General features: G+C 41.0%; 1 protein-coding gene across 6 annotated transcripts in view; it reads right to left on the bottom strand.

Moving 5' to 3' along the window:
• Window positions 1-672: 672 nt before the first annotated feature.
• The window catches only part of LACC1 (laccase domain multifunctional purine nucleosidase 1), a 63,669-nt gene continuing 40,156 nt past the window's right edge, over window positions 673-24,185 (bottom strand). For 3 of the 6 annotated variants that reach the window (XR_003434726.1, XR_003434725.1, XR_003434727.1), the window contains 3 exons: window positions 21,522-21,627; window positions 19,825-20,221; window positions 673-2,900 (listed from right to left, as the gene is read on the bottom strand). The gene's annotated coding sequence lies outside the window, so the exon portion shown is untranslated. The remainder of the gene's footprint in view (window positions 2,901-19,824; window positions 20,222-21,521; window positions 21,628-24,185) is intronic. The other 3 variants (XR_003434729.1, XR_003434731.1, XR_003434728.1) reach the window with 2 other exon arrangements.

Raw genomic sequence — 24,185 nt, 5'->3', positions numbered from 1 at the left:
AAGGCGTGAGCCACGCATCTCCTGAAACGGCCCTGCAATAAACCTCTCTCTGCTCCAAACTCTGGTGTTTTGTTATTGTTTGGCCTCACTTTGTGTGGGGCGCAGGGACTTGCATTCTATAACCTTCCCTCCTTGAAGGCCTCTTTTCCTCATTACATTGCCTAAGCTGCTGAGTTCTTTACTAAAGTTTCCAGCTCAGCTTTGTTGACTGAGCCAGAAATCTAAGAAAGATAAGAAAAACAAATGGACTTTGCAGATTATAAATAGGGCTCCCTGCTAACCAAGCTCACATCCCCTGAGGCTTCAATGTGTATTTAAATATCAAATTTACAGCAGGAATATAGGGCCTGGAGTTTGAGAGATGAGTCAGAGTGTATTTTAAGAGGTATTGGATACATGTTAAGATTATACTTTTCTTTGGAGCCAGGAAACAAAGAGTGTCAGCTGTGCCATGAGAAGTTATAATTTCAAGATCCTGTCTTGGTTGCCCATGTGAGAATCTCATACAAGTTTCTAGAAGAGGGGCTTTACGGGCATTAGTCAATCTTAGCCCAAAGTATTTTTAGTATGATTATTTGGCTTTGGGCTTCACTCTTTATCAGAAATCTTGAAGACAAAATAAAAACAACCAATGAAAAAATCATATCTACCTCTTTGGGAGTTTGAAATGTATTTTTCCAAGTAGAGCTTCAATTTACAATATTCTCATTCATCAGACCCAGATTTGCAAACCAGTGTGATATTCTAATTTTCCACTTAAACCATGAAAACTAGTACATTAGAAGAGGTCCCTCGGAGAATTAAATCGTGACTTTGATGATCAAAATAAAGAATGGGGAATCACAGAGACAAAATTTAACCCAACCCTGTTAAAATCAATTAAGACGTATTTTTTTATTTAAATTAAGAATATTGACGCACTATCCCTGAAAATTAGCAGTACATTCATTCAACTTTTTCTATTTTTCTATTCTATTATTTTTCTATCAGAAGGTTTCAGACATGGGGAATTGGTAAAACTAATTACTAGCAAGAAAAAGAACGATGTGTTTTAAAACGACGCACAAAACATCGAAAACCAAAGGCTGAAGCAGGAAAGAACTTAGCACAGGAAGAGGACTCAAGTAACATGATGACCAGGCTCCATAACCTTGAAGAAAACACTTCCAACCAAGGCCTGCGTCCCAAGGATGCCACCAATGCAGTTACAGAGCCTCATGCTCACAAGGGTCTTGTGCTTGGGGTTAATGGTGTTGTCTTGAAATTCTTAATTTTATCTTTGACTTATGTTTTTAAAATAAGTGAGCCAGTGGAGCATGTACTAATGGCTTGGAGACTTGGCCCACAGGAGGGCCCATCTCAACTGCCCTCCCTCACACAGGCTCTCAACCACCCACCCTCTCATTCCCTGCTGCCTCAGGACATGCCCAGCCTCCCCTTCCTGCCCCTTCCCACCAGAAGAAGTAAAGTAGAACTGATGTGCTCCACACCATCTTGGGACAGGATGTGCACTCCAAGGTGGCATCCTGGGCTGGCTGTACCACAGTGTGTTAGGCAGGTGACTCTGGGTGGGGGGGTGAGCCTCTCACCCACCCCTGATCCAGGTACTGTGTACATTGGGGTGCAGAGGTCACGGTCCCTTGGGGGTCACTTGTGGGAAGGGGAGATTGATTTCCCTGCCCCCTAGTTGGGCATACATGTTGGTCCAGTGGCTGGACATTGATATATAATTATATCATATATATAATTAGTGACTTTTATATGCCTCTGTTTTACTTTTTCTTCACTTAATTATCTCTTTATAAGAGTTAATGTTTTTAGCTGGTTAATCATCTGCCTTGTAGCAGTTCTCTGCCCAGAGTCTCATGTCTTGCTCTAGATCAAGAATCAGAAAACGCCTCTCTGCTGTTCCCTTTTCTTCGGTCCTTAGGTCCTGACTGCTTTGGCAGGGCTGCAACAAGACTTTTTTTTTTAATGGCTCTTTGTTTTCCAGCAGGAACACAGGTATTCCATCATAGCTGGAAATTGATGACATAGTTTGGTGTCATAAACTGGACAGCTGTTCCTGAACAGCTTTCTATACAGAAAGAACAAATGAACATCGACCATTCCAGAATCCTATCATTCTGAGCTCAGAGATTCTAAATTTTAATTAGTTTGTATTAAATAGTATTTTACATTAGTTCTTTAAATTAAACTATGTCTTTGAGGTGGGTTTTTTTTTTTAATGGACACTTTAGGTGATGCATGTCACTTAATGGCAATATTTTCCAGTGAAAATTTTGTGAACATGTATTAACCCATAATGCTTCTAGGCCTGAGTTGTCTGTGTGTTCAAGTTAAACAATTAACTACTTTCTGGGGAAGATCTTGGCCCTGCCTAAGGGTACATCCTCTACCCAACCCCTGTGTGAAGCTGGGGCTGGCCCCTGGTTAGACCCCATATTATTCATAAAATGTCATAAGGAGATGTCAAACCTGCCTTTCTCTCAGTTTATTCTTAAAATATATGTAGGGCACTTCCCTTTGTCAGTAACCTGGAGGTTAGGTAAATAGACAATATACTGTGAAGTTCTCTGTGGAACTTTTTTTTAAATAAAAAGCTTAGTTTTAAGAAATGTCATTCATGGAAGATTACCATAAGGCTATAGGAATCCACTCCTTCCTCTTGAATCTAAAAGAGCTAAGGAAGAAAAATATTGCTTTTGATTTCATTGCTTTGGTCCCTTGTACACTAGCTATGCTTTGGCATTGGGCCTGTTTGACCTGCATCCAGGGAGGTAAGAAGAGGAAGTCATTCTACACTTGCCATTTTATTTATCACAGAAATTATTGTTCTCCTTGGGAAATCACAGGAGATGTTTCTCTCAGTTCTCAATATCAGGAAGAGCTGTGCATCTCTGAAAAAAAGGGGTTTTTCATTTTTAGACACTCTAAACATTGTAATCAATCATGTTTCATTTTGTTTGGCAGCTAGGAAGCTCAGAACCAAATCTGGAACCTCTTCAGGCAATGTATTTCAAGGATTTTGTGTGTTAATTTTGTCTCTGGTTTTATTTTAGTTTCCTTCAGTTATCCTGTAGCATCGTATATATATGTTTTCAGGTAGAATCTTAAATAATTTTTGGAATGAAACAAAGGATAAAAAACATGAATAGGGCTTCCCTGGTGGCGCAGTGGTTGAGAGTCCGCCTGCCGGTGTCGGGGACGCGGGTTTGTTCCCCGGTCCGGGAAGATCCCACATGCTGCGGAGCGGTGGGGCCCGTGAGCCATGGCCGCTGAGCCTGCGCGTCTGGAGCCTGTGATCCACAACAGGAGAGGCCACAACAGTGAGAGGCCCGCATACCACAAAAAAAAAAAAAAAAAAAAAAAACCCTGAATAAATGACCTTAAGAATGGGGATGGACTGTCCTTGTGTCCCCAGTGTTTTTATCTTTTGGATCTACCCTTCCCTTCAGGTCTGGCCAAAGGAGGCAGGTGCATCTCTGTACCCTCCCAGTCTCTAAAGCAGCGGTTCACTGGGAACTTCCCCACTGGCAGTACCAGGAAAAAGAGGTGAGAGGAACATTGAAGAAGCCCATTAACAAAATCAGTCAGTAATTCATAACAATTGATGGGCTAGAGATCTGTTTTAAATGTTTATGACAGTCTCTTCCAGCTCTAAAATTTTATTTTATTCTATAATTCTATGAGCAGTTGTTAAACGTACAGGTTAATTCTAGTTTTGTAAGTTTTTGACACTCTTGTGACCATTCTCTGTGTTTCTTGAAGCCCTCATCTTGAGTTCCTGCTGCTCAGATACTTCCAGAAGGTCTGTTCAACATTAAAATCTAAATGAAGAGTCCTTGTCCCTCTTCCCACGCCTCCACAGCACAACAAAAATGAGGTTAGCGGGCTTCCCTGGTGGCGCAGTGGTTGAGAGTCTGCCTGCCGATGCAGGGGACACGGGTTCGTGCCCCGGTCCGGGAAGATCCCACATGCCGCGGAGTGGCTGGGCCCGTGAACTATGGCTGCTGAGCCTGCGTGTCCGGAGCCTGTGCTCCGCAACGGGAGAAGCCACAACAGTGAAAGACCCACGTACCTCATTAAAAAAAAAAAAAAAAATGAGGTTAGCAGCACACTTGCATCAGCCATCCCGGCCCCTATAGAAGTGATTCTTAACATGGGTGGGAGGGTGATCAAGGTTTACATCATCATGATGGGATGGGTCAACATCATATTTTCTCCTGTGTGGTACGCTGAGAAGAGCATAAATAGCATCATTTCTGGGGGGTTGCTGTCAAGAATGCATGGCATTCTTGTTTGAGCCTGAGGAATCATTGCACAGACCCAGGTTGAAGGACATTATACAGAATGAATATAGAATGAAATACAGATACAGAATTTAAAATGTCAAGGCCACGGAAGACAGGGAAAGAATGAGGAACTACTCCAAATAAAAGAAATTAAAGAGATATGACAACTAAATGCGACTCATGATTCTGGATTCGGTCCTGAATGAGAAAGGGAGACATTTTGGGGACCATTGAGGAGACGTGAAAGGCGTCTGTGGATTGTGCTTTGGAAAGTAGTGTCATCAGTTGTGTCAGTGCTAATTTCCTGATTGGAAAATTTGTATGGTGAAAGGTAGGAAAGTGTCCTTGTTTGGGGACATGACGTAGAAAAATATATACTGAAGGATCTAAATATGACAGAGCATCATGTTTGCAACTTTCCCTCATATGACTCAGAAAAAAACTAATAATGATGGGTATGTCTATCTCTATATCTATATAAAGACAGAAAATGAAGGCATAAATGTGGTAAAATGCTAATAAAGGGGAATCTGGATGGGGGATATGGTACTCTTTAAGTTTGAAATTATTTCAAGGTAAATTATTTTTAAAAAACGTAGGATTTACGTTTATGGAAATGTAAAAATGTCCATGATTTATTTATGTAGATTATCCATATATTTATATGTTAACAGAGGTAAATGTCTTCACCCATCAGATTGGGAAGATCGGGGAGAGGTTAAGAGGGACTTTGCCCTCATAAACTTTATAAACACTTTGTAAACAAGTATTTACCTCATTGTAGGAAAATCCAGCTCGTGGAGATTAAGAGACCACTTAATTAGAGAAGGCAAAGAGGTCAGTCCTTCTCTGCAATGGCTTACCCAGATGACAGTTCACAGAAAAATACAATGCCAGCCTTTATTTGTTATTCATTCTATTTTCTTGATGTTTAGATATCTCTTTGGATTGAGTGGTCTCCTGCTTTTTGCTAGTTTGGGTCGGTCATTAATTTAATTAAGAGAACTAGTTCCATCAACATTCACATACACAGACTTTCTTGTGCAGTGGATACGTATGGGGCTTTTTACCTAGTACCTTTCTATCTATCGTTGGAGACCTCTGAAGAAAACGTGTTTCTTCAACTCTCCTCGAAGAGCTGTCCCCTCCTGTCCACCTCCATGGATGCTGTAGAGTCCACTCTGTTAGCCCAGTGTTACCCTCCTCTGACACTTATTCACAGGGGTGAGACCCTAACTCAAGCAGAGCCAACAAGCTCTTTTTTCAGGAGTTTTAGGCTTGGGACTGAGAGCATCACATTCTCTCTCTCTGTCTAAGTGGCTAAAGTGCTGAGGGCTTTCAGCAGCTATCTTCCTGTCAGGTAGATAAAACTGTTAAAAAACAAAAAGAATGTGAGGAATCAAGGTTTTCAGGAGCCTAATCCAGTTGTTCCAGAAGCCCAGCCATCTTTCTGACCTTGGTTTCCAGGAGACATGTTTCTGTGCTTACAATAAATACCCTGTTTCATTAAGGTAATTCAAGTTGGGTTTCTATAGCTTGCTATCAAAGGAGTTCTATGTAGTATGTGTGGAAACAGCACAGCATCTATGAAACCACCACTCTGTTCTGGTCTCATGGCAGTTTGAGTCATGTTTCTTGCACAAGGAGATACTTGTCTTGTGACACCGAGTGTACCACCTTCAAGCTACTACAAGAGTAATTTGTGTGATGGAGAATGACTCCAGAGCTGGGTTCTTATCCACCATCAAGAAACCTATTTTTCTTCAATTCTCCAAGGAAAGAATATTTACATATGTAATTTCCTACAGAGATTATCATCATCTTAGACACCTGCCTGACACGTAGGCTTTCAGAGTCAACACTGCTAAAGTTGAGGAGAAAAATATTTGGGGGGCGGGGGTGGATTTTAGAAGGATAAAAAGGAAAAAAAAATGAAATCTGAAATGTTCAAGTTCTGATTCTCTCTCCCTCTTACCTTTTCTCCAAAATTACTTTGGGGAGGAGGTGGGGGAGCCTCTAAAAATTTCTATCTGAGTTCTACTCTGCTCCTGCCGCATTAATCCTAGAACTATCAGTTTTCTTTCTTTATTGGCTTTTCCTTCATGAGGAACTTTTCCACACTTAAATTAGTCAGAGGGTGGGCTTCCCTGGTTGCACAGTGGTTAAGAATCCACCTGCCGGGCTTCCCTGGTGGTGCAGTGGTTGAGTCCGCCTGCCGATGCAGGGGACACGGGTTCGTGCCCCGGTCTGGGAGGATCCCACATGCCGCGGAGCAGCTGGGCCCGTGAGCCATGGCCACTGAGCCTGTGAGTCCGGAGCCTGTGCTCCACAATGGGGGAGGCCACAGCAGTGAGAGGCCCGCATACAGCAAAAAAAAAAAAAAAAAAAATCTGCCTGCCAATGCAAGGGACACGGGTTTGAGCCCTGGTCCGGGAAGATCCCACATGCCTCAGAGCAACTAAGCCTGTGAGCCACAACTACTGAGCCTGCGCTCTAGAGCCACAACTACTGAAGCCCGTGTGCCTAGAGTCTGCGCACCACAACTAGAGAAAGCCTGTGCTCAGCAACGAAGACCCAACGGAGCCAAAAATAAATTAATTAAATAAATAAAAATTTTTCAAAAAGGTAAAACAACCTCCTTACCCATCTTCCCACTTCAACTCTTGTTCCCTCTCATCCATTCTCTACATCACAACCAGAAGGCTATTTTTTAAGACATAAAATCAGAGAACTAAATCCCCTGTGTGAAACATTCCATGCCTTCCTCACCATACTTAGACTGAAAACCAAATTTCTGACCATGACCTCTAAACTCTGTCTGATCTGTGCCCTGTATACCTTCTTAGCCCCAAATCCCATCACCCTTTCCCTCACTCACTGTCCTGTAGCCACCCTAGTTCCTCTCAGACTCTTGAAAGTGGTCCAAAAAGTGCTCTTCTAAACCAGACAACCTGTGCTTACAGGGCAGCAACCTACAAAATTCAAGTCTTCCAGAAGCTCACGAAAGGGCTGATGTGCCAGTCAACGAGGAAGGTTCTACCCTGGGAGACAGAGACCCTTAGGACACCAAACCAACACCTATTATTCTACTGTCAATTTATGAGAAAACTAAGCAGGCAACTGCCTAATATTCCCCCTGCTCTGAGTGCCACGGGACACCCCCCACCGTCATCACTCAGGTGAGACTGCAAAGCTAGACCCGGGCTCCTGACAGTAAATAGAGTGTTATGGTTTATAACACAAGTTTGATTTAGACAAAATTAGGTTTGAAACCTGGCTTTACCACTTAGTGGTTGTGTGACTCGAGGCCTGTAAACCCCTGTATCAGCAACACTTGTCATGAGGCTCATTCCTGAGGTCCACGGAAAACCTCTCATCCAGAATCCCTGGGGTTGAGAGCAGAAATAGACGTTTAAAACAAGTTTTCTAGATAGTTATTCCTGTCCATATAGATTGACAGCATGGAACTGGTGCTCAAACCAAACCAGACTGATTTATTGAACAACAGAATCTACGACTGATCTCAGATGCAAACAATCCCATTCAGCTTTGCATCTTTCAAAAAATCTTTCTCCAAACATAAGCAATATATTAGATTTTTTTTTAAAAAAAGAAATGCAATGAACAAAAGGTCAAGAGTTCCTGGGATATTTAATTCAAAGCCCTAGAGACCTCCTCTTTGACATTCCAAAGGCCCTCAATAGGCCTGTAAATTGAATGTCATATAACCACGTGCACATGGAAATCCATTCTTCCAGAGACCTGCCCTCCCACAGTGCAGTTTCTATCAGATGGAGACTTATAGCTCATGTGTAATATTGACAGAGCACCCTCATTTGACACTCTATCACTCTTTCCACCCTATATGTGTGTTACAAAGAATCGGACTCCGTTTTTCATGTCTGCTGACAACTTTCCAGCCACATCGTTCCTCTTCTCCTGCTGCCCCACAGCCAGATGATAAGAAGCCTGGGTGCTCCCTCCTTTGGTACCAGCAGGAAATTCAGGTTATGCAAGCCTCAGCACATGTGAGGGGACACTCACTCCATCCCTACACTCTAACCACCGTTAAAAGCCAACCCAGTCGCCCTTTCCGGATCCCCCAAGCCTTTGGACCTGCTTGGGAGTTTGTCCTGCTCTCCTTTAAAAGTCTCATTATGGGGCTTCCCTGGTGGCGCAGTGGTTGGGAGTCCGCCTGCCGATGCAGGGGACGCGGGTTCGTGCCCTGGTCAGGGAGGATCCCACGTGCCGCAGAGCGGCTGGGCCCGTGAGCCGTGGCCGCTGGGCCTGCGCGTCCGGAGCCTGTGCTCCGCAATGGGAGAGGCCACAGCGGTGAGAGGCCCGCGTACCACAAAAAAAAAAAAAATGTCTCATGTGAGTAATAAAGCTTCTCTGGCTCTCATAGTGTGTGTGTGGCATCATCAGTCTAGACCCCTGAACTAAACTTGTGGTGGTGGCAGGTCCATCCCATTTCCACAGAGGGACCTAAACAACCTGGGAAATGGCAGTTCCTTCCTTCCTTCCTTCCTTCCTTCCTTCCTCCCTCTCTCCCTTCCTCCCTTCCTTCCTTCCTTCCTTCTGCAAAGGGTCTTAGTTGCGGCACGGGGGATCTTCACTGTCACATGCAGGATCTTTTAGTTGAAGCATGTGGGCTCTTAGTTGCGGCATGCAGGATCTAGTTCCCCGACCAGAGATTGGACCCGGGCCCCCTGCATTGGGAGCGCAGAGTCTTAACGACTGGACCACAAGGGAAGTCCCAATGGCAGTACCTTCTAAGTCATCTTGGTGTCTGAAGTTTCTCTGTCCCATCTGCACACGGCTGAAAGAGTCACCGCTCCAACGTGCTGCTCTGATTTTGTCACTTCTCCATTTAAGTTTAGAATTAAAATCTTTCAGTGGTTTCCCTACAAAATCAAGTTCTAAAATCTTAGCATGGCATCTAAGGCCCATAATTTTAACACAATTTTACTTTCTGTCTCCTCTACCATTTTAGAAACTCTATTCTTTAGCCAAAGAGCTGAACTACTGATTCCCAGAGGAATTTTAACATCCGACTTGTATTCACAGTTAGCCTTAGCTTTTCCACTGTTGTCTTAAAGTATTACTTATATATTATGATGTTATTTAAACTTTCAGTTCTTAACGACATTCTTCTACCAGATTTTTAGAAGACAGGAACTTTCTTTGTTTCTCCCATAGGATTTAAGGCAAAGCCTGACCCATCATATGTGCTCACTGAATATTTATTCTTGTGATTTGATTTTATAAAGAGTTATAAATCTACTCTAGGATTTCTCAAGGGTGAAAAAACAAAGGATAATTTTTGTTGTAGACTTTTCAGCCATATTTTATGTTTTAATTATACATGACTTAATGGACTGGGTTTGGGAAAATATTCTTTAATATAAAAATGAAATGGATCTGCCCTTTAGTGTATTGTGATAAACAAATTTGAACTTTTCTCACAATTGTAACTTATCAAGATAAAATTTCCTTAGGCTGAATTACTAAGTCAATTGGTTTGTTTCAGATGTACTGATTTTTAGAGGAATTTTTCTAATCATACACTTTTAGTACAGATTTTAATCATTCAGTTAACACTTGACAAAGGCTCTTATTGCTAAAAAGGGCAACATGGTAAATTTCTTCCATTGGATTGGCATTCACATGGGCATACACAACAGGGATTTGTGGATCATTCAAAAAAGCATTGTTTTTTCTTTAAATCCTCCACTCAGCATCCTTCCTGGGCAGATAATAACTCAAGGAGAAGGACTTGGAGCGTCATGGTTCTCTCAGTAACAACGGTTATCACTCCAGTAAAGCTTCTATCACAAAGACACAGGCTATGCTGTGGCAACCAATGGAATTCTGACTATCTGCGGGAAGGTCAAGACACATAGGTGGCTCATTTTCCCCTTAAACTTGGTTTGATGCAAAGAAAAGGATAGCCAGCAGAAAGCCTTCTGTAATCCAGAAGCTATTTGAACAATATTTATACCAATGCCTTTCTCAAAAACCTGCTAATAATATTGGAAACCAGATTCTATTCTCATTTATTAGGCAATTTGCTCAATAAAGACAGATGAGTCAATAGCCCTGCACACATAACCGTCTGGGAATTGGGGACTGCAGGTTAGAAAAGACTTTAGTAAAATATGTTCTGGGTCACATACTTGCACTTCCTCAAATATTTTGGAGAACTATATTAAAGCTTGGATTGCCTGTTTCTACTGTACTTTTGTAAAGTGACACGGCTTAGGGATTGGATCACATACGTCACAGCTTTCTAAGTATTACATCAGCTCCAGACTCTAAATTCTACAGCACTTTGTCAGTTTTTCTGCTACAGTGTCAGCTGCCATTCACTAAAAACCTCACAGTTCATACATAACGCGCAAGACACTCTCGGTGTCTAGGCTCTTCCCCACCCAACTCAGCACACTTTACGTGTCTCCTTCCTCTACTTAATCTTCACTCCCTTCATTTTTTTCTCTCACTCCCAACTCCTGCATACAGCCTCACATGTCTGAAATAATTTCCATTCAGCTTCTCTCCACATTCCTCACCTTTAAATGCTCCGTGTAATTGGATAGCCTGAAAAGCTCAAAATTTCTGAAGTCTCTTTAGAGGAGTTTTCTATCTACCCTATTACTTTGCTAGGCTCAAACATACTTTCCCATATTTTCTTCCTAGCTCGTACTTTTCTTGGCCATGTAATATTATAGCAGCATCTAAATCTGGCAGCGGCAAACTATCAACTATTGATGCTAAATAAATCTTCCTTCATAGTGTTGGAGGCTATAAAGTAGTTATCCAAGATCAGGCTCTGTAAGTCACTAATGAGGGCATGTGAGGAACATGTCACTAAACTCCCTCAATTGCTAGAGTTTATTTCATTCTTTAAAAAAAAAGAAAAGTAGCCTAATTTTCCAGCTGCACAAAGCAAAATGGAAGAAAGAAACCACTATCACAAATTGGTGTCAGGTTTCTTAACAGTTGTGTATTTTTTTGAATAACCGGAATCACCACCTATGACTGGTTGTAACACAAGGGACATTTATCTGTAAAATATAGAAATAATTCCATGAAGACTAAAAAGCATAAGTAGAATGTATTTAAAATATGCTCACATACTTGGAGGATTTCTGGTAAATAAAATCTGAACGTTCCACTGGAATCTTAAATTAGGTTTCTAGTCTTTGCATCAAATGAGTAAAATAATCATTCCTAAAAATATACCACATGTTTGATAATTATTATATTCTGTTATTTCTTCTGTTCTTTTCCTGTAATAATCAAGCCAACAGATCCAGAACAGCAGTTTTATATTATAATATTGCCACCTTTTTATGGGGATTTGATCCTAAATATGACCAGAAAAGTCAGTCCCAAAATGTCTCTTTGGCAATGATCCATTTCTTTGTTCCCAATTCATTCTACAACATTCCCCAAGGGACATACCGAGTATGGGCACTTTTATTTATCAGTCTGCTGTTAGAACAATGGTGAAAAAGTAGCAATATTTACTTATGTTTCAGAGACATCCAGAACTGACTTTAAATTCTTACATATTAACTAACCAGCTTTCAGTTAAAATGTAGATTGAACACAAATGTTTACTCTTTTCCCTCCAGAAACCTCACTAAGGAGGCAGTAAAGGCAATAAAACATAAATCCACAAGTATAAAGAGAACAGGAAAACAAATGACAATAAAAGTTTGAAAGCTGAAAGTCTTATGGATGAGTAGTTACTAACTTAGGAAACTAGAGGAAGGCTGGAAGTGGTTTGAGCTGGAGAAGCCTCAAGGTAACTCCAGAAATAAGCAGGTGCATGTGACAAAACCACCGAAAGCCTCAGTAGTTGGGGTATCAATTACCTCTGAAGGTGGGGTGTTCAGGTGAGGCTGAAAACCAGAATCTTAGTTGAAAATCTGTATAAGAAAAAACTAACCTCATAGATCTCCCTCCTCAGCCTCCTCAGACCACCTCTTCCCCCACCGTAAAAGGAAACAAAAGGTTTGCTCACTGATGAGCTATAGCCTCACCTCGCTAGAGAGCTCTACTAAATACAGGGAAAACAGGCCAAATGTGAAATTTCTGAAAGGTGAACCCTCCTCACCCCCATCGCAGCACTTTCTTCCACTCAGTCCCAGAATGCTGCAAGAACTCATAACCCCCAGGCATGAAACTGGAAGATTCATATCTAGGGAAACTGACTCAGCAGAAAGATCTGCAGATCTTGACAGTTGGGGTTCCTCTAAGAAGACACTCAGCCAGATTACCTTAGAGTGAAGCCCACTACTCAGCAAGGCCCCCTACTCATTCAGACCTTAGAAGCAACCTTTTTCATTAATAATAATAATGAACACACAGCCAATAATAACAGTAAATCTGAGAAAGACCTACAATATGAAAGACACAGACCAAAACAAAAGAAAGAAAAGAGAGGCATTGAATGAAACAGAAGAAAACTTCCAAAAAAAAAAAAAAACTGTAACTAATCCTCATAAAAATAAAATAGATAAGAGGAGTCTGTAAAAAAGCAACATTTATTGAACAAAAACAAATTCTTGGGAATTAGGAAAAGAGCGAAAATGAACATTTTAATAGAAGGGATCGAAGATAAAGTTTAGTAAATCAAGTACAAAGGATGACATATCTGTTCATGAGATAGAAAATAGGAAGGATGATAAGAAAATTAGAGAATCAACCTGGAGGTCCATCATCCTTTTAATGGAATATTCAGAAAGAGAGGAAAAAGATAAAACAGGGAGAAATTATTAAAGAAATAACTTGAAAATGTGTCAGAACTAAAAAAAAAAAAAAAAAAAAAAAATCTTCCAAATGGAAAAACCCACAGGACGCCCAGCACAATACTTGAGCAAAGATCCACATCAATTCCTATAGTGAGGAGATTTCAGGAGCTGAAGGACCAATAGGAAATCCTAAAACCTTCCGGGGAGCGAAAAACATACGAAGATCAGGAATCAAACTGACACTGATTACATCATGTTGTTCCAACTACTGCAAAATAACATAAAGTGAAATATCAGAACCTAGAAGATGCTGGAGCAGTGCTTTCAAAATCCTGAGGGAAATGCTTTTCATTGTAATAAGATACCAAATGATTGATTAATTATAAAACTGGAATAAAGATTACAAGTTCTCGGGGCTTCCCTGGTGGCGCAGTGGTTGAGAGTCAGCCTGCCGATGCATGGGACGCGGGTTCGTGCCCCGGTCCGGAAAGATCCCACATGCCGCGGAGCGGCTGGGCCCGTGAGCCATGGCCGCTGAGCCTGCGCGTCCGGAGCCTGTGCTCCGCAACGGGAGAGGCCACAACGGTGAGAGGCCCGCGTACCGCAAAAAAAAAAAAAGGATTACAAGTTCTCAAAAAATGTATCTCCTATGAACTGTTTCCTAGGAAGTTACAAGGTGTGCTCCATCAAAACAATGAGGAAAGCAAGAAAGCAGAAGACACAGGATCTAGGAAACAATGGATCCAAAATAGGAGAGAGGCAAAGGGAATCTCCAAAACGGTAATGACTGAAAATTCCTTGGCAAAATTGGTGTGGCAGGCCTAGAGATCAGCCAGTCCGGACTATAAGGGGAATAGAGAGATGTCTTTAAAAAAAAGAAAAAGAAAAAAATGATGTGATAGTTACCTGTTGTAATTGAATATATTTAAAGAGATTTGTATTTCTGGCACAGTTCAAGAATGAATCAATGACAGTAAACAGTATATAGAACTAAACAAATGAAGAAAAGGAGCTCATACAACTCAATATCAAAAAAACAAACAACCCACTCAAAAAATGGGCACAAGATCTAAACATTTCTCCAAAGAAGACACACAGATGGCTAACACAAAAAGATGCTCAACACTGCTAATTATTAGAGAAATGCAAATCAAAACTACAATGAGGTATCAACTCACACCAGTCAGAATGGCTATCGTCAAAAAGTCTACAAATAAAAACAAACAAACAAACAAAAAAAGTCTACAAATAGTAAATGCTGGAGAGGATGTGGACAAAAAGGAACCCTCCCACACTGTTGGTGGGAATGTAAATTCGTGCAGCCACCATGGAGAACAATATGAAGGTTCCTTAAAAAACTAAAAATAGAGTTACCATATAATCCAGCAATTCCACTCCTGAGCATATATCCAGAAAAGACAAAAATTCTAATTTGAAAAGATACATGCACCCCAATGTTCATAGTAGCACTATTTTTAATAATAAAAATCAGAGTGATTACCTCTGAGGACAGAGGTATTGACTGGAAAGGAGCACAAAGAAGCTCTTTGAAACACTGGAAATATTCTGTATCTTGTTATGGTTTGTGGATCATGAGTATGTTCACAGATAAAAATTCAACCACCTATATGCCTAAGATTCATGCACTTTAATATATGTATAATATATATTATACATGTATGTATACATGTATGTAAGTTATGTAATTATACATATAATATATGTGTGTAATATATGTATAATTATAATATAATATATATATATGCGCCATTGTAGCAATATTATTCCTCAACAGAAAAGAAAAGTTGTTTGGAAGAGAACCTCTCCAATCCTCTAAGCTCCTTCTCACTCACTCTGAGCCTCAGTATCACCTCTACCGCTGATTTCCAGCACCCTGCACTCCTCCCCCGCCATCTGCCCTATTTACACTTGGAGTCCAAGCTGAAAGCTGGTTCCCAACTGTTCAGCCCCATGATTCCTCCAGTGGCAGCACGTTATACATTCTCTTCCCCCAACCACCCAGAAGTTAGAGTTTAACCATCTCAAGTTTAATCATCTCATAAATATAGACTGTTCCAGATATCCTAGGCTTCTGTCAGCCCTAAGTAAAATGCCTGCCTGGGGGAATGTGCATAGACTATTTTTACGAGTGCATGCTGTCATCGTATTCCACATTCTAAGCTTGCTGAAGTCTTTCTACCCAGCCCATACCCCAGAAAAGAACAAAGGAAGAAAAGAAGAAAAAAGACTACGAAGAGATGGCTCTGTAAATTTCTAATCTCCTTTTTTTCCCTCTGCTGGCACAAATTTCTTTTTAGCTTATTATAATTCTCATATTTTTTCTGCCTCTTCCTTTCCTTTACACTATTCTTATTGCTTCTTTACTCTCTACCTATATCTGTTATAGTTTAATAAGACATTTGAAGAATGGAATAGTTCTGGAATTTTTATTTTTTACTTTCTATTTTTTTTTTTTAATTTGTTGAACACTAGCATTTATTGAGTGCTGGAAACCAAGCTAAACATTTTCAGTAGAGATCACAAAGTGGTGGTCCATAGACTGTATCCACCTGAAGTTTTGTTTTTAAATATTTGAATTTTTAAAAAAGTTTTTGGCCATACCACACAGTATGTGGGATCTTAGTTCCCCAACAACTTCCCCTGCAGTGGAAGCACAGAGTCTTAACTACTGGACCACCAGGGAAGTCCTGGAATGATTTTTTTAATTGAATATATTTGGCACATAACACTGTATAAACTTAAGATGTACAACATGTTCTTTGATACACTTTTGTATTGTAATATGATTGCCATTGTAGCACTATTTATCACATCACATAATTATAGTACAATATTATTGTCTAGACTTAGAATGATTTTTCTAAATTAATGTACTTTTTAGAGCAGTTTTAGGTTTATAGAAAAATGGAACAGAAAGTACAGAGAGTTCCCTTATACTCTCTTTCCAAGATACCCCACATTTTGCCCACAGTTTCCCTATTACTAACATCTTACATTTGTGCGTACAATCGATGGACCAATACTGACACATTATTATTAACTAAAGTCCATAGTTTACATCAGGGTTCATTCTTCGTGTTCTACCGTTCTGTGGTTTTAACAAATGCGTAGTCATGTATCCACCGTTATAGTATTATACAGAATAGTTCCCCGCCCTAAAAATGTTTTGTGTGCCAATTGTTCAGCTCCCTCCGCCACACCACCAACCCCACTGAACCCCTGGCAACCTCTGCTATTTCTACTCTGTTTAAAGTTGTGTTCCAGAATGTCATATAGTGAGAATCATATAGTATGTAGCCTTTCAGACTGGCTTCTTTCCTTTGCCATATGCGCTAAGTTTCCTGCATGTCTTTTTCACTAGCTCATTTCTTTCTATCACTAAATAATTTTCCATTGTCTGAATGTACCACAATTTGTTTATCCATCCACCTATTGAATTACATCTTGGTTGCTTCCCATTTTGGCAGTTTTGAACAAAGCAGCTGTAAAAATGTGTGCACGATGTTTTATGTGGACCTAAGTTTGGGCTCATTTAGGAGCACGATCGCTGGATCATATGGTAAGATTATGTTTAGCTTTGTCACAGAATAATTTTCTAAACATTCTAAAAATAAAGAAATGAGGCATTTCTTCCAAATAGGACATGGGAAATAGCCTTCCTTCCATTGCTACTCCAGTCCTGCTCAATAATAAGTCTCATAATACTTAGCATGTTAACCTTTTCTCCTCTACTTTGCTTCTCTTGAAAAGTCTCTGTACAAGTCAGAATTATGTGGACCTGGGTTGTGAGGGAGAGAACCAAAATGCCTTAGACCGAATTTCCTAGGTAAGATCTCTTTTCCTGGGTTAATGAGCTTTGAAAGGAGATAGGGCAACCTTGACTCCAAGATCAGCGCCTCATGGCAGCTACTTAACCTCCCATAGCCTCAGTTTCCCATCCGTAAAACGGTGATAGAAGTAAGAGCACAATGACACTGGAGAAAGGATTTGATGAGATGCCATATCCAGAGCTCATAGGACACAGCCCGGGAAACGGGAGACACTCACAAGAGTTTACTTCCCCCCTTTGATAAAGACTGCTTGTATGCCACTATATTTTTTCCTCCCATTTCACTGGAGCAATACAAATGGTTAGCCTATCTCCACTCAGGAGACCAGGAGCTCTCTGATAAGACTTTAAAGTGAATTCTTGAAAAAGTCTTGAACAGCCTACTAAGAATGAGTGACATTCTGTGGACATTATTAGGATGGAAACTGACCTTGGCAGCTCTCTTGATAGTGTTACTCCTTAATGCTCTTTAATGTATTACCCTCCCTAGAGCATCTGCATTTTAAGTGAGGATTCCAGAAGATAATACAAAGGAATTAGTGCCCAATTAGTGGAATTTTAATCAATCCTGTGGTTCACTCCCTTTAACCTGACCTAGGAAATACCAGTCTTTCTGCAACACAGACCAACATGTCCACAGAATTCAACTCAAGACTCTTCAAACAACCATGGAATGTGGGATCATCCACCCTACAAGGATTATAAGGTTCAAATGAAAGGAACACCATGGTGTTGAGACTGATCGGAGCCTTGTGAAAGTGAGAATGCTGGTTTTTCTGTTTTTATGGATGTGAGTATAAAAATTATTTTTTTGTGGAAATGTATCTATCTTTAGGCGTGTTTTAGCCCTAGCTACCACAGAGAGTATCCAAAGTTAAGTGACTTGACAGAAAACAAAAGTGTTGAGATTTGCTGATCACTTCTAGGCTGTGTCAGATTTCTTAGAGCTAGCTCAGTGCTTTAGTATCATAATAAATTATATCTCCCTTTTGTCTCTTTGATTACCAGAGGATTAACAGCTCTTTTAAATGCACCTATGTTATGAGCATCTGCCAGTCATAGATCCCAGTATTCTTTCCCCAAGACAATTTACCTTCCTAATTTTCAGGGTTATATTTGCATCATGGAGCCAGTGTTTTCCCTTCCTCAAAAGAGCGCAGTATCCATGTCTCATTTGCCCCGTACTTTGTGTACATGGTGCTGAATATCTATTGACAAACACCATGGTCTTATTGGAAATCAAGAAATTAAAGATGCCAATTCTCTCTTTACAGTGTGATTACCAATCCTATGGTTAACAATTTCCCCCTTACAATTTACAGATTCCCCAAATCACAGATACCATTGTAGCACAGAATTTTTTCCATAAAGTTCAGTCAAGCATCATTAAAAACTTTTAATTGACCCCTTAAGACCTTCATAATTCTATAAATAGAGGATAGACTCATTTATGAAGCAAACAGTAGGAATTCTGTCTGGAAAATTTATTGAAATAGTGTGTGAATTACCTTTCCTTATTTCCTTATGGGGCACATGGTGAAAGCACTCATATCGTGAATCCAAACCACCGCCAGTGTGGCATTCCCACTCCATAATTTATCCCAAACTCCTAGTTTGCTGTATAAGCATCATCTTTTTCCTAGATTTCTTAGCTTTCTCCTCACTTTCATGCCAACACTCTTCACTGGTTGGTTCGAATTGTTTGTTTTTTTCTGTTTGTGCCTTTGTTTAGCAGGGGCATTTTCCATAAAATACAGAGATTTTCTTGCTTCACAAAAGGTGCATGGATGGGACGATGAGCTAAGAACCATAAAGTTGGTCTGAGATGAGGATGCTTGACCTTGGATAGGTTTCACCCCGGGAAAGTGACTCACTACTGCCAATGACCGTCACCTCAGTGTATAGGACTTAAATATGTAGTTCAGCAAAATTCAAAAGACTACCTTCTGTGGACCATTCGAGTTACTTAGCTGTAGTCAAAACCACACATCTTAATTCTCTGAATGCCAATAGCCTTATAATGATTTTTTTAAATTCTAATATAATTTGTGAATAGACACCCTTTTTGAGACGGAGTGGGAGGGAGACTAAATTAGTGAACGCTGTTGTGAGTGAGGAGCTGGGTTGCTTGCTTTATGCTCTACAGACATGACATCATTTAATTCTCTCAGTAACATTATGAAGTAGGTATATTGTTCCTATTTTTAAAGAAATGAAAGTTCTGAGAAGATTTAAACTTCCCGAATATTATACAACTAATCATTGACTGGGAAATAATTCAAAACTGCGTCTGTCTGACTGGAACCTTGATGCTCAAAATGTCCTCTGACCACAGCATCAGTGTCACTTGGGAGGTGGCTGAAAATGCAAACTCTCTGAGAAACTTAAACCAGTTTATAGATAATTATAGATTGAGGCCTACAAAATCTCATAACTGCCTAGGAAAGACTGGAAAACTAAGAAACTGAAGCACAGAAGGATGGAAAAGATTGACAAAGTTGAATTCACTACTTAATTAGGTAATATAAACTTTGAATCTGTTCTTTTCTCTGGGAACTTTGTACCCCATCCTCAGGTTGTTTTAGATTTCTCCTTTCAAACATTCTCCTCTGCTAGTCTTTCAGATCCCAATTAGTGACGGGGCCCCAGTTGCTCAGGCCTATCCTAGGGGTCATCTTTAATTATTCTGTTTTCATTGTCCTGCACGTAACCCATCACAACTTCTTTTAGATTCACCTCCAAAATAAATAGCAAAAATCAATCACACTCCACCATCACCACCCTCATCCAAAACACCCCATTTCTTTCCTGGGTGACCTTATAACTCACCATTCATCCCGATTCTACTTTCAACATCTGCAAGTCATTCACTACACAGAAGTCAAAGTAATATTTTAAATTATTGTTAATAATTACTTACTGTATTTAGAATAAAGTTCAAACTCCATGATCCAGCAGCTTTTTCTACCGGCCTGTTTTTCATTTATCACACGTAACACTGGCCTTCCTTTTTTTCTGGAACACGTCCAACTCATTCTCCCCTCAGGGTCTTCATACTTTCCTCTGTCTGGGAGGCTACCCGCCCCCCCAGATCTTTCTGTGCCCCTTCTCATTCACACATCGGCTCAAATATCAACTTCTTGGAGGAGTCCTACCTGACCATCTTAACTAGGCAGCCCCTCCTGATATCTGATATTTATTCCATTTCCCTGTTTCATTTTTTTCCTAACACTGCTGCAAGTTAGGTTCCCCAGGAACCAGAGACTGAGGAGTGGTTTGCATGTAGGAAGTTTATTAGAGGTTCTCTTGATCAACACCTGAGGAAAGAAGGAAAATAAGAGGAGTGGATGAAGGGAGATGTTGGGCTACAACTGCAGTCTTAACAAAAACCTCAGCAAACCGCACAGTTGAGTTCCGAAGCTGCAAGATCTAGAGATACACCATTTTAGCAAGAGGCAACAAGTTTGACATCCCCAGGTCAACCAGTTCCTGGACGCCAGGGGCTCTCTTCAGTTGAGACAATTCCCAAAGTAAGCTGACAGCAAAAGCTATCTGTCTGCAGTACTCCCAGCAGCTTGGGGAGCAAGTTTTTTGGTCCTGCATGAGGGTCTAGGTAGCACTTCACGGAGGTCACGAGTCCACCCTTGAATCCACTGCTCTGTATACATTCTGGAGGCAGCTTTGTGGTGTATTCTTCCTCAGGTAAACTTACTGAGGTTTAGTGGCAAGAAACACAGCCCCAGCTGAGCAGCCAGTCTTGGGATCACAAGTGAAACGCATTGTCTCCTCCTCCACCTCCATTCTATACTCTCCTCAACCTCACCTAGCATCTCCACAGGTCTGGGTGTCTTACCTGGTGGCATGAACCTGACCAGAGGGGTCTGAGCTCCCAGTCACCACGTCCTTCTCTGACTAAGGTTTCTAAACTTGCCTATTACTGTCAACACTGGGCAAAGTAGTACCAAGAGGCACCTAAAAAAATCACTTGGGTGCCAAATATATTCTTCCCTTCTTCCACTGTATGACAGTCTCCCAACCTCCTCCTGATGCCACGAGTCACCCCCTTCTTGCCTGTTGGTCCCTTGGCACAAGGAACCCAAAGTGCTGAGCTGTCGATTATAGTTTAATAGGACTCTGTGTCCTCTGGTGGAAGGACCAGAGGGAACCAGGACAGAACTCAGAGAAACAAGGAGAGGAAGAGAAATTCTCCAAGCAGGTAACGGAGTGATGGTAAGCAGGGCCATTCCTGCCCTGACCCCTAACTCCTGGAAGTACGTATTCTACCTACTGAGGATGTCACACCGTATAGTATTCGTTGATATCAAGTACACAGTGCACCCTAGATGATGACCCCCACTTCCTTACCCTAATCTCAAAGCTGCTGCCTCAGCTATGCCTTGAATGTACCATTCCAGTGCTCTGCTGAGCCAGTCTCTGATGGTGCAGTATGTGACAGGACCAGTGCATCTCACAGTCATGTACCCACTCCTGCGTTTTGGTGTGTCTGTGTGGCATCCACCTGGGGAAGCTAGTCGCTCCCAGCATCCCTGCAGTGAAGCCTAAGAGCACATCCCCTGTATCTGCAGCCATGATAGTTTTGACACCAAGAAGACTCACCTTTGTGACGATGTCATTGTCAGAACACATTTTGGAGTCAGTTCTTTCCTCAGCCTGGGGCAAAGTTGTAAGAGTGAATTGGCAACCCTTTTAGGGCTACCACAAGCTTCAGAATATGATGGAGAAGCAAAAAAAAAAAAAAAAAAAGTCAGGTTTTGATGACTGGAATTTCTGGATCAGTGTGGCCCTCAAGGGCTATGGTTCCAGCTACCACAGGCCTATCCTATTAAAGTGTTTGTAAGGTTTTGGGCCTCCATTGATATTTATTCTGTTTTACTCCAATCTCAAATTGCATTTTAAAGAAAACAAAAGGAAAAATTGTATCCTTTAAACTCATTTATTAATTATGTGCATTTGCCAATTGGATGAAAAACTAGGTGACAACTTCTTGCCAAAAGCCAAGTGGAACTGAGGTTAAGTTTTGTATTTACTTACCTAAAGAAAACCACATGTAAATATAGTTAATATTTTATGTGTAGAACTATCTATCTGTATATCTGTGTACATTTATGTGTATTGACATATAAGGACATAGCAGATGTCAGCTGATTTCCAGATCGTGAGCCTTGCAATATTCCATTACAAATATACTTTTCAAAAGCAGAATTTTTTACTCAATGGCTAGGACCAGTCTATCCAAAATACACTTTTAATAATGATATGAGATATGTGGAAAATATGAGGGAGAAAAATCTATGAAAACCACTAATGCCAAAACCAAACTGAAGATGCAAGGCACGCCAAGGTCGTGCAGAGGGCGTGCTATGTGGACACGAGCAGCTGAGGTAGTCAGCCAGGTTCCACAAAGCAGCCCTCAGCTCAGTTGCAAGGGCCAGTATAGGACTGTATCATCCACCCTGTTCTTTCCTCTTTGGTTTCTGCATGAACCTAAATAAGTCCATTCTTTATCTGGAGGGGTGTGTCCACCTTCTGGTGTGGGTCTGGTTATTGGCTTCAGAGAGGAACCGGAGTATTGAAATTGGCCCTGGAAATCGTGGTTTACAAAGCCTTTGAGCCACAGTCTTATTTGCACAGGGATAGGAGCTAGCTACAGGGAGGAGGCAGCTTCTGCTGCTGCTGCGGCTGAATTTCAATAAGCAAAAATCAGTCAACAAAGTCAGGGCATGGGAGCCCTGACATGGGAGCCCTGACAGGCTCCGGCCTCCTCTGAGATGAGGCCAGTCTGGGGACTTCAGCCTGACACAGAACTTTTTACATCTCATATTAAAGACACACGAGCAACGGCACGTCCCCAGGAGGCTCCTTCTCTGAAGAGTGAAAGTCACGGCTGTGTGGCCTTCTCATTCCTGCTCTGTTGTCTGAAGCCGCGCAGAAATAAAAGGCATCTTCTTTTGAAGAGAGTTATGGGAAGAATGCCTAATAGTTGCTACTTAAACATCTTACCAAGATAATTAGCAAACAAATGCCACAGGTTATATAAATTGAGTGAGTGAATTTAAAATTTCATTTTGTCCTTAGATTTCCCTTCCTTAAACCTTGAGAGCCAGAATAAATCAACTCCACATTTTGGAGGCTAGACAGGGTATTCTTGAGTACAGTCACCGGGCAAGCAGGATTCAAGGGTGCCGGGCAGACCCCAGTGTGTTTCTGGTTTTATCCAGTCGTGCTTTGGTGGAAAACATTTAATAGCAGTAACTCCTTCAGTTATTACTCCTCGTAGGGTGTCTCTGATACCTCTCGACTTACTTCACTGACAAAAAGCATGCTTTTAATCTGCTTTGCATCACTGAGCCAACTGAAAAAAGGGGGAACACAAAACGGGTCCTGTTCCTTGTGAATTATTGAAGCACGTCGTCAGCAACTATAAACCCTGGAGATGGATGACAGCCTCAGAAGCAGACAGAAGACAGCCCAATCTGTGGAGCCCAGTGGAAAAAAAGAAAGAAAGAAAATGACTCTTGACTGGAAAACTGAAGATACTCCATTTAGATTTAGAATATGGATTTGAGGGAGCTCTTCACAAACACCCCAAATCAAAATTAACCAACAAGTCTTCTTGGATAAAGTTTTATACTATTTCTCTTGTTCTTTCCTTAACATCTTACTTGGTTGGGATCAGAGTCAACTGAAGTGATTTAAATGATAAGTTTCAGAGGAAAAGCTTTTGGGCACTTAATATAGATATCGCTTGAAAAAATTTAGTATATAAAAATAAACCAAGCCTGTTAATCACCAGATGGAACTAAAAGGAAGAATACTGAATATTTTCATGGGGTTCATGTGAGTCCTATTCTCTCTGTTGTCAGTTCTAATTCATTATCTATTCATTCAGCAAACATTTGCTGGGGTCTCTCAGTAACTTTCTCTCTGTTCTTTTTGAAGCAAATACTCTTGGGAAAGTATTTAGAACTTCCTGGCCAGCCAATGGATAAGAGAAAATGTCTTTACCATGGTGTTAGCCAACATTTTTCTGTTACATTGATTTAGGAGTTTATTTTCATCCATCCTACATTATTAAAAGCCAGGGAGAAGCTAAATATTAATCATATATTTTGTTTCAAGAAACACCATGGGGTCCCCAGACTCTGATTCAGAATGGACTCGTGGCCCAATGTCAAAGGGAAACAGAGGCCATCGGGTGTCAGGGCCAGTGCTGCCCAGCCTTGGGCAGGGAAGCATCCTTCCCCTCTCTGAGCCTCAGTG

This window comes from Aethalodelphis obliquidens, unplaced genomic scaffold (genome assembly GCF_003676395.1).
Source record: "Aethalodelphis obliquidens isolate GAN/ISIS:26980383/991018 unplaced genomic scaffold, ASM367639v1 scaffold16, whole genome shotgun sequence".
Classification (NCBI taxonomy): Eukaryota; Metazoa; Chordata; class Mammalia; order Artiodactyla; family Delphinidae; genus Aethalodelphis; species Aethalodelphis obliquidens.
This window is presented reverse-complemented; position numbering and strand designations above follow the sequence as displayed.